The sequence below is a fragment of the Aphelocoma coerulescens genome, chromosome 4 (assembly GCF_041296385.1).
Source record: "Aphelocoma coerulescens isolate FSJ_1873_10779 chromosome 4, UR_Acoe_1.0, whole genome shotgun sequence".
Lineage (NCBI taxonomy): Eukaryota > Metazoa > Chordata > Aves > Passeriformes > Corvidae > Aphelocoma > Aphelocoma coerulescens.
Genome location: NC_091017.1, coordinates 14,976,039 through 14,987,493, shown reverse-complemented (window position 1 = coordinate 14,987,493; position 11,455 = coordinate 14,976,039).

Genomic DNA, 11,455 nt, shown 5'->3' with positions numbered 1-11,455 from the left:
CTATAGCCATCTAATTTTGGTTAAGAATATTAAAAGTAGTAGCCAAACAGCTGCTGCCCTGAAAACAAATAAGAGGTTGCTGTTGGTTCTCTCCCCACTGCTGGAACAAGGTAGAATCAGAGGCAGCTTAGGAACCACCTGAACACTCTCCTCCCTCCTCCCTTTTCAGTTCTCAAAGTGGATTTAGGTGGAGGTGTTTCTTTCCCTCAATTTTCCCCAAACAGGAAAATTCATATTAGATGAACTGAAGAAAAGAAAAAGAAGAAGAGGAGAAACCAAAGTGGCTTGGGTGGAAAGAATTCCAGTTTGCTGCTCTGTGGGCACCAGGCAAATAGGATTTGAGTATCTGCAATCTGTCAGTAGCTGCTAGAATAATGAGGAACCCACAGATCTGCCAGTGCCACCTTGGCAGGGGTTTCTCCCTCAGTGCACACCAGCAAGAAGTGACTTGGAGGGATGAGCTACTTGGAACTTCAAAGCAAAGGCTGTGCTTCAAGCCAGCTGCCCTCAGCATCCCATGCTGGCCAGCTGAGCTGTGCAGTTCCCTCTCTGCCTCATGCCCCTCCCACAAAACAGAAATTATGACAACTCATGGATCCTTACCTCTGAGAACTCATCCGTCCAGCTTGAGAAACTAGCAGTACTTGATGACCATGTACTAGAGAGAACACAACCAGAAAGAACAGCAGCTGTTAACTTCACCATACATCAAGGGTTACTGATACAGAAATTAAAACATCCCCGTCTCCGATTTAGCGACATCCCAGCCCAGTGGCACAATCATTCCAAAAGCTCCTACATACTGCAAGCATTTCAGCATATCTCAAGCCATTATGTAAGATGCATTCATTAATGACCTCATGAACTGTTGCAAAATGATTAGAGGATCAGGGACATGGATTATTGATAAAGGGAACAAATCAATAACTGTACAAGCAAAGCCTGCAAGCAAAAGGCCTGCATGAGAAAAACCCTCCATGAGAAGTGCCTGTGTGGGAAACAGGCCTGAGAAACAAAAAGGGAGTTTTGAAGAGATGCAGCTGTGCAGATAAGATGTGCTGACCAGGAGAAGGGAGGGTGAACTCTGAATTCTTTTAATCATAACATAACCAGTAGAAGCTTGCCAATGTACTCTAATTATGTAGAAGCAGAAATGTGCTTTGATAGGTTTTAAGCCACTTAAGAGTTAACAAGCTGGTATATTATATAAGTGCCTCTGGATTGCTAATAAGGGGAGCTTGCTTTTATCAATCATATTGGCTGGTCTGCAATTTCTCCCCCTGCCGCAGTTCACGGACCTTTTCCAACAATGAACAGAGAAGAAAGGTTTCTGCTGGATTTTGCTGGGATTTCTTTTTTTTTTAAGTAGTCCTCTCCCAGACAGGCCACTATATTTTAGGTCTGAAGTTTTTGCATAATATTAAGCAAACTCAAACTTTAGCAAAAGACTCTTTCCACCCTATGTCAGAAATTAGACTTTAGAGAGACACTTTATCCCTCACATACCTATTGCTGTTTCTTCCTTCATCTTCATCATCACTTGCCAGTAGCAGGACTGAATTATATGCTGCTCTGGAAGCAAGTGGGTGCTGCTGGTTTTGCTCCAGCCTCTGCAACAGGGTAGAAACAGAGGCAGTTTAGGAACCACCAACCACCTACACACTCTCCACCCTGCTCCCCCAGTTCCATGACTGGATTTGGGCTGTACATGTTTCTTCCCCTCTTTCTTCCCCAAATGGGCAAATTCATCTGTGATAGCCACAGACAGTTGGTGTTAGATGAACAGCTGCTGAAGAAAGGAAACCACATCAGGGATTGGGAGTAAGGAATTCCAGTTTGCTTCTCTATGGGCAGCAGGCAAATAAGACTTGGAATATCTGCAATCTGTCAGTTGCTGCTAAATAATGAGGAATCCACAGATCTGGCAGTGCCATCTTGATGAGGGTTTCTCCCTCAACACACACCACCAAGAAGTGACTTGGAGGGATGTGTAAACTGGAACTTCAAAGCAAGGGCTGTGCTTCAAGCCAGCTGCCCATTAGCCAGATGAGTTCCATAGCTCCCCCTCTGCCCTATTCTCCTCCCACAGAAAATGAAAGGATGATGACATGTGGATTCTTACCCATAAGAAGCAATCCACGTGAACCACACTTGTAAGGGGACCAAAGAGCCTTGTGGGTAGAGTGGACAGAACAAGAAAAATATACAGCCATTATTTTCACCACATAACAAGGGTTACTGATAAATAAAACATGAGAAATTAAGTATCTCCTATTCTGATCTAGCAACATCCCAGCCCAGCAACACTAGCATTCCAAGAAATTGTAGGTACTGCAAATATTTCAGCATATCCCAAGCCACAGTGTAAGATACAATCAATAATGTCTTCATGAACAGAAAAGTTTCTGATGGATTTTACGGTTTTGTTTTGTTTTTTACTTAGTTCTCCTCCATACAGGCCACTATATTCCAGCTATGAGGTTTTGTACAGGACCAAACAGGACCTAAAATCTTGGCAAAAACCTGTTGCTACTCTGTCAGAAATCAGACTTTGGAGAGACAATTTATCTGTCACATACCCATCATTATCTCTCAGTTCTTCAACATCATCATCGGCCAGTAGTACAACTGAATCATCCACTACTGTGGAGAGAAGTGGAAGCTCCTGGTACTGCTCCCACTGCTGCAACAAAGCAGAAAGAGTAGCAGCTTAAAAAACATCTGAAAACTCTCCTCCTTGCTCCCCCGTTTCAGTTCCCTAACCGAATTTAGGCTGCAGGCAAATCTTTCCCTCTTTCTCCCCGAAACAGGCAAATTCAGTTATGTTAACCACAAAAAATTCATATTGGGTGAAGAGCTGATGAAGAAAGAAAACCAGATAGGGATCGGGAGGAAAGAATTCCAGTTTGCTGCTCTGTGGGCACCAGGCAAATAGGATTTGAGTATCTGCAATCTGTCAGTAGCTGCTAGAATAGTGAGGAACCCACAGATCTGCCAGTGCCACCTTGGCAGGGGTTTCTCCCTCAGTGCACACCAGCAAGAAGTGACTTGGAGGGATGAGCTACTTGGAACTTCAAAGCAAGGGCTGTGCTTCAAGCCAGCTGCCCTCAGCATCCCATGCTGGCCAGCTGAGCTGTGCAGTTCCCTCTCTGCCTCATGCCCCTCCCACAAAACAGAAATTATGACAACTCATGGATCCTTACCTCTGAGAACTCATCCGTCCAGCTTGAGAAACTAGCAGTACTTGATGACCATGTACTAGAGAGAACACAACCAGAAAGAACATGCAGCCATTAATTTCACCACACATCAAGGGTTACTGATATATCAAATGTCAGGAATTAAAACATCCCCATCTCCGATTTAGACACATCCCAGCCCAGCAACACAATCATTCAGAAAACTTTTATGTACTGCAAGCATTTCAGCATATCTCAAGCCATGATATAAATACACTCGTTAATGGCTTCATGAACAGAGAATAAAGGTTTCTGCTGGATTTTGCTAGGATTTTTGTCTTTATTTAGTTTTCTTCCAGAAAGGATATTATATTCTATGTCTGAAGTTTTTGCACAGAATTAAGCAGAACCCAAAAACTTGACAAAAAACTCTTTCTACCCTATGCCAGAAATTAGACTTTAGAGATACACTTTATCTCTCACATACCCATCACTGTCTCTTGGTGATGATCCCACGTCTCCTGGTGGTGACCAATCATCACTGTCTCTTGGTGATGATCCCACGTCTCCTGGTGGTGACCAATCATCACTGTCTCTTGGTGATGATCCCATGTCTCTTGGTGGTGACCAATCATCACTGTCTCTTGGTGATGATCCCATGTCTCCTGGTGGTGACCAATCATCACTGTCTCTTGGTGATAATCCCACGTCTCCTGGTGGTAACCAATCATCACTGTCTCTTGGTGATGATCCCATGTCTCCTGGTGGTGACCAATCATCACTGTCTCTTGGTGATAATCCCACGTCTCCTGGTGGTAACCAATCATCACTGTCTCTTGGTGATAATCCCACGTCTCCTGGTGGTAACCAATCATCACTGTCTCTTGGTGATAATCCCACGTCTCCTGGTGGTGACCAATCATCACTGTCTCTTGGTGATGATCCCATGTCTCTTGGTGGTGACCAATCATCACTGTCTCTTGGTGATGATCCCATGTCTCCTGGTGGTGACCAATCATCACTGTCTCTTGGTGATAATCCCACGTCTCCTGGTGGTAACCAATCATCACTGTCTCTTGGTGATGATCCCACGTCTCCTGGTGGTAACCAATCATCACTGTCTCTTGGTGATGATCCCACGTCTCCTGGTGGTAACCAATCATCACTGTCTCTTGGTGATGATCCCATGTCTCTTGGTGGTGACCAATCATCACTGTCTCTTGGTGATGATCCCATGTCTCCTGGTGGTAACCAATCATCACTGTCTCTTGGTGATAATCCCACGTCTCCTGGTGGTAACCAATCATCACTGTCTCTTGGTGATGATCCCACGTCTCCTGGTGGTGACCAATCATCACTGTCTCTTGGTGATAATCCCACGTCTCCTGGTGGTGACCAATCATCACTGTCTCTTGGTGATGATCCCATGTCTCTTGGTGGTGACCCATCATCACTGGCAAGTGATGATGATGGTTCCACATCATCAACACTTGCCGGTAGCATGATCAACTCATCTACTGCTCTGGAAACAAGTGGGTGCTGCTCGTTCTGCTCCCCCTGCTAGAACGGGTTGGAAACAGAGGTAACTTAGGAATCTCCTGAACACCTTCAACCCTGCTCATCTGTTTCAGTTCCCTGACTGGATTTAGGTGGAAGTGTTTCTTTCCCTCTTTCTCCCACAAATGGGCAAATTCAGCTGTGATAGTCATAAAGCCTTAGTATGAGATGAACAGCTGCTGAAGAAAAGACCCAACCCCAAACCCACTCTTATTTTTGCAGAATTGGAGCTGGGTTATGCAGATTCTTCCATAAAGTTCAAGGCCTTTTCCTATTCCTGCTGCATGTTTCTGCTATGCACGGCAGCGGTGGCATCCCAAACTCAAGGGATAAACTACCCTGTAGGCTGCATCTTTTTAAAATACTTCTTGAAGTAATAAATAGAACTGGATTAATAAACTTTAAATACTTATTGGGAGTAATAAACAGTTTGTACCCCAGCCAGCTAGAGTTGTGCTTGGTACCTCAGTGACAGGAGTACCTCAAACCAATGTTGCAGCTAAACACTTCATATTTGGGAAATCAAAGGCTTCCTGTCCTCTCATATTTTTGTTTTCTTTAAATCACTGACCTATAACATGTGTATCTCTATAACAGCTTCAGCTTTAAATTGGCTCCTTCTGTTCCATTTCCCATGATTGCTAAACATTCTCCCCAAGTTTTTGAGCAACAAGGTCTTTTAAATTACTCTTCCACAGTCTGCAAGTGATACTCAGAGATGCTGATGCATCCACAGGTGTATTTGGGGTTGACTGGGAGCTCTCTCTAAAGTAGGTAAGTCAGAGCTGTGTTTCAGCCCTGAATGGCAGACAATTTGGATGCCAGAAGACAGGCCTAACAGCACAAGAGAAAACTAATTTGACTGTGAGATGGAGAGAAGTGTGTCATTCACTACTTACCACAACATTGCCAAAATCATTTCCAGTTAGGTTGATGTCTTCAGACTCAGGAGAGTCAGCTGTGACACCTATGAATTCTTCACCAGCTGAAAACCAGAATGTTAGAATCAAGATCAGAAATTGCAGAGGAATGAAATGGGCAGCCCTAGCAAAACAGGCTGAGGTAGGATTCAACTATGCCCTGAGTCTCTTCTCTTCAGGAATGTGTCCAACATTTCACTCAAACTTTACTCTCAACAGTCCACAGGAGAGCATTACCAGCCCAAGGAACAGTGGCTGCACTCCTCACACAGTTCTGCTGGATGACAGCAGCTTGCAGGAGGTACACACCAACATAAGAGTCATCTAACATCAAGGAATGTTTATCACACTGGAAAAAACCCAAACCAAAGCTGGAATCATAGCAGGTATCCTAATTTTACAGTATCATACTGTACATGTTCCCTTGAGGGATGGGGCACAGCTAATCTGTTGCTTATCTGCTTCCAGCTTGGGAGATCCCAACCTTAGTTTGCCACCCTGCGTAGTGGCAGCTGGGCAAAGTGCCAGCTGCTCAGAGTAGACATTCAGGTGTTTGAGCAGCACTTGGACCTTTGCAACACAGCTATTGTAGCTGTATCCCACTAGTGCAAATGTATCGCAGCTCAGTAACAAACCCATGTGCTTGTCAGGAGCCTTGCTGTTTAGAGGTGCCATACTAGGTGCTTCCTAAAATCCCAGGTTTCCCTTCCTCCCCACTAAAGGGCCTAGAAACTGGCAAACACACACATTTGGTTGGACCCCAACCCTCCAGAAGCAGTTTTTTTCTTACCAAGCTCAAAAGAAAGTGTACCACTTTCTTCAAGGTCTGCTGGCTCTGGCTCTGAAGCTTCACCCATGCTAGAAGCCATCAGCCTCCTCCATTTCTGAGCTTGACCGGAATCATCTACTCCTCGACGGCGCTTTCGCTGATTCTAAGAGGAAGCAAAGCCTTAGCATTTTCTGTGGGAGTAAGGGTAACATGGCCCTCATTTTTGCAACAGCAATGAAAGCATGAGGGTACAGAAAACACTCATGCAAAGGCTAGAATAAGCATCAAATTGTGCTACAGGTCATTCCTCCCTGAGTGCATTGTATCACATCAAGGAAAAGGCATCCCCTGATCTCTTACGAGCTGTCTCACCAAGAAAAAGCCCAGCTCAAAGGCTTGAAAATGAGGAGACCAGTTTACAATTTTATCAGGTCATTGTTCGCACTGTAAGCATTTCTGAAATATTGTTAGCACCCAGGGAGATTCAAAATCTTCAGTCTCCCAAAATGTGAAGTTACATAAAGTCTTAATGGGCTTCTGTTCCGGTGAATTTGCTACAAACTCTTTAAATCCTTTCTGGAAGCACCCCAGACAACGTGTTTTAGGAATCAGATCTGCATTGAAAAGTAAAGTACTCACTGTGCTCATGGTGTTTTGTGACCTAAAACCACTGCAAGAGTAAGCGGGACAGGCACCAGAGGAGGAATGTCAGAGAAGCTACAGCGATTGATCCCTTAGATTCCTTTAGGGAGCACACTGCTACAAAGCCCTGATTTCCAGAGGTCAGAGAACGATGTTCTTCCAAACCTACCAGTAGAGAAGAGAGGAGATTACCTATCTGGAATACCTGTTCTCTTAAATACTACCCCTGCTCCAGGATTCCCATCCCCGAGTCACCAGTTTCTGTACCAGTTCAGTACTGGAGCCTCAGACACCTGCAGCTGGGCCAGCAGCCCAGAACAGCCCCTCAGCATCAGAAACCTCTTAAAAAATAATCTACACTTACGTGTGCAGCCAGTCAAGAGTTTTTCTCACAAATGTCAGCAAATCACCTTCTGTTCCCACTGGGGATGGAGAAGATGGACACAATGCAGAGGAGACGGACACTGTGTGTCTGCTTCCCGGCAGAGGATCCATCAACTGACTCAACGGACCCCCGGTTACCTGGGTGCCCTGGGATGGAATCCTCGTGGCAACAGTTTGGTGGTGGCAACATTCTATTAACTGTAGCAGAAGCACCCGCATGGTTTCCCAGAATGCTTTGGCTTGGAAGGGGCCTTAAATATCAGCTGGTTCCAATCTCCTGCCATGGGCAGGGGCACCATCCACCACATCAGGGTGCACAGGACCCTGGCCAGCCTGGCCTTCCAGGGACAGGCATCCACAGCTTCTCTTCTCCTCCATGTTTTTAGTCTGTGGCTGAAAACTCTCATGAAGCTGTTTTAACTTTAATCCCCAGTAAATAGAAATTAAAATTAAAACAAAAGATTTTGGTGCTGGGTTGGGTTTATTTCTAAACTGGTGAAAGTCTAGCAATTTATATTCTTATTTAAAGCCTCTGAAGTCTTGAAGTTTTCAGGTGTTCAACTATTCCTCTGCTGAGCATTTCGCAAGAGGATTGGGAAGAGATTTGCTCTGCTCCTGGGGATAGCACCTTCCTCTTGAGGCCTGCTCTACTATGAAAGGCAACACAGCAAGAAGAGTGAAATCAAAATTCAGTTTTTCTTCTAGCCAGTCTGCCACTGGATCTGCATTCAAAGGGTTTGGCTGGCGCTCCTGAGAGCAGCAGCAAACCCCTGCCAGCTCTGCTGGATACAGGGATGCTCTTCATCCCCTGGTCCTGTGGGTGCTTTTGGGTGTGGGGAGGATGGTGCAAATTCATCAGTGCTATGGATAGCATACGGATATTTTCAGCTCATACTCTACATGAGTAGGATCATTTCTTAAAATAATTTCTCATTGATACAACTGTTGCTTTTAGGTAATTGGCAAAGTGTTGAGTGTTTAAAGATGGATGGGGATGACTTTCCCATTTTTCTCAGTCCTGTGTCTGGAAATTGAAGCAAAGGCTGGTTTGGGTCATCGTACTCACACCCTTCATTTGTCATATTCAGTGCCTGGCACAAGGTACTTATTCATATATTAAATACATATTTGGAGTTGCTCTAGCACCTTAGCACTTTTATTTCAAGCATTAAATCTCCTTTAGGATTTTTATTATCTAAAACTCTGCCCTTTGGACCCAACAATTTTGGAAAGCAGGAGTGTTTAAGCTGAGATGAAGCACAAGTGGATTTACTGGCATATGAAATATCCCATGTGTTAAGGCAGGGAGCTTGTTCACTCACTCTACATGTACAGCTGAGGTTGGCTGAGTGGACTCAGCCCCACTTGTATTTTGGGGAGAAATTGTATGGCTTTTAACAGGAATGTGTCAATGGGGATAAGGGAGGAGGGAGCAGTGAGGAAAAGGAGGGTCAGTTTTTAGTAAGCCAAACATTTGAAGTCTGTCAGGCTTGATCTTCCTCATCACTGCTGGACAATGGCAACAGGGGGCTGGAAGACTTTATTGTAAGGCCCAACACTTTTTAATTAAAGGCACTATTGAAAATATTCATCACTTAGTGGTGGGAGGGAGATACAGCTCCTGCCCCTTCTCTGCCCATTGCAGGGAAGCTGAAAAGGCCACATACCTATTTTATCTCCTCCCATGCAGGCCAGCTTTGAAGCAAGGTGTAAGATCTCTGAAACACCCCTTGCCATTCCATTTCATGACAGAAGTTCGTATCTATCAACTTCCCAAACTTAAAAGATTAATTATAGCTAGCAGCCTAAGATGAACCCAGACTGACTGGCTTGGTATATTAATCACCTGGAAGAATGGCATCAGGATTTTCACACGATGGCTACAGTTTGCCAGGATTTTTTGGCAGGAGAGTTTTTTTCCAGAGAACCTCAGGAAGTGAGAAACCCACATTTCACTGGCCAGGGATTGTCAGCTCTGTACTCTCCCAAGTCAAGGGCACCCTGATGATCAGAGCAAGGCCCATAAAGTAATTCAAGGAGAGTGAATGTAGGTAGGATGCCATACACCCAAGTATCCAACTGCAGGGCAATTGCTCCCCAAACAACCCTGCAGACCAGTCCCTCTAAATCCACTATGAGGATGCAGGGAAATAGGCAAGGATTACCAAAAGAGGTCCCAAACAGATTATAAGAGCAGCTAATAATATTTTTTACTAATCTCACTGAGATTTGCATTTCACTCCATGTGTCAAAATGTGCCTTTGCTTGGTTATAGTAATGGTTGTGACTTCAGAGCATGTTTCCCAAAATGTTTAGAGAGAAGTGCTGGTGGATGGTCTATTAGAGACTGTTCAGAGTAAGTGAAAACATTTTTGAAGCCCCCTGATGGTCGGCAGTACTGTGTGGCTTCTTCTGCAGAAGAAAAACCCAGGTAAGTTTCTTATTGCCGGGGCTGCTTCGCACCCTCCTCAATGTCAATAAGTGCTTCTCTAGGCAATGGATTGAGGCTTCCGGGTATCTTCCATCCTCCAAAAACCTGGATGTGCTCAGGCCCTCTCCAGTTGCCCAGCCTTGGCTGCCAGCTTAGGAGCAGGAAGGCTGAGCACTGGGAGGAGGGGTTTTCTGGGGGTGTGCACAGTATTTCAGTCCCTCTCAATCCCTGGTCTTTGGTGTGGGATGAAGATGGGTCTCACTGAGTAACTACAGCAGGTGAGGAGGAAAATCATTACTGCCCTGTAGCTGTGCTCCTTCTCTTTCGAGAGATGCTGCTTTCAGCTGCTCCCTCTGTCTGCTTTTGCCCCCTTCTGAAAAACCATGATGCTACAACAGGGAAGACACCCTTGTCTCTCTGGGCTGTGCCCGCTGCTGCCACACTGTGAAAGAATCTGAGAAGAGTTATTTGTGATGGGCAACGCCTGCCCCCTCCATACAGCCAGCATCGAGCTCTGTACCTGAAAACATACCATTCAAAACGTCATTTGAATGGGTCCTCAAAGCTCCTCATTGGTTTTTAGACTTCTTTCAAAAAGCATTTCAGCACTTCTTTGCAACCTCGCTGGCCTGAAGAAGCAGTGTGTACCCATACTTGCCTGGCCACATGCCCACAATTAGCATTCATAAGAGTAGCTGGGATTGTTAGGGGCAATTTATTTTTTGTTCTGTACCCTCAGAAGGTACATATCACTCTTCACTTGGGTTCACTAACTTACAGGGTGGGATGAAAGACCCTAAATCCCTTCAGCAGCAGCCTCTGCTGTCTCAGTGTGAAGAAACACCTGTAGATAAATCACTGTTGCCCTTGATTAAAAAACAAAGACCAACAGAAACAGAACAGAAAATAAATGTATACTTATTAAAAGTCTAAATTAAATCTTCAAAAACACACAGCTCAGCAGAGCCAAAGAGCAAAGGGCCACAGAGGAACACCTCCCAGACCTGGTGACTACCTCTAACCCAGCTGTAAGCTTGCTGTGGGTGTTTAAGCATGAGGGGTGGGCAGTGTCACCCTGCCAACTCCCACCCTGACAGCCCTCATCTGCTCACCCTTCACTGCAAGGAGAGACCAGCTCCCCGCTTCGCTCCAATACTCTGGGAAAACCCTTTCCTAGAGAAACTTGCAGTTTTTTGTTCAGTGGCCACTTGTGCGATTTGGCAGGTGAGTTTTGCAAGAGCAGAGCCAGGCACCATTGTGGTGCTGAGCAGGGGGCTTGGGATGAGCATCCCAAAATACCATATCATCCCAGATGTAGAGCCAGAATCACAGCACAAAAATTCCAGGTGCTTTAGCAGCAACTGTGCAAGGAAGTAATGCTGGTTTACAAATGTATGCCATTTACACCTGAACTAGCCAGTTTTACACCTGACCTTGCCGTTCAGGCAGGGCTCCCTAGGACCTCGGGGAAGCAGTGGGACAAGAGGGCAGCAGTGCCCACGCCAGCATTAGGCAAAGCTGGGCATCATTCAACAGGCACAAAAGATTCCCAGCAACAGGCTTTTTACTCCAC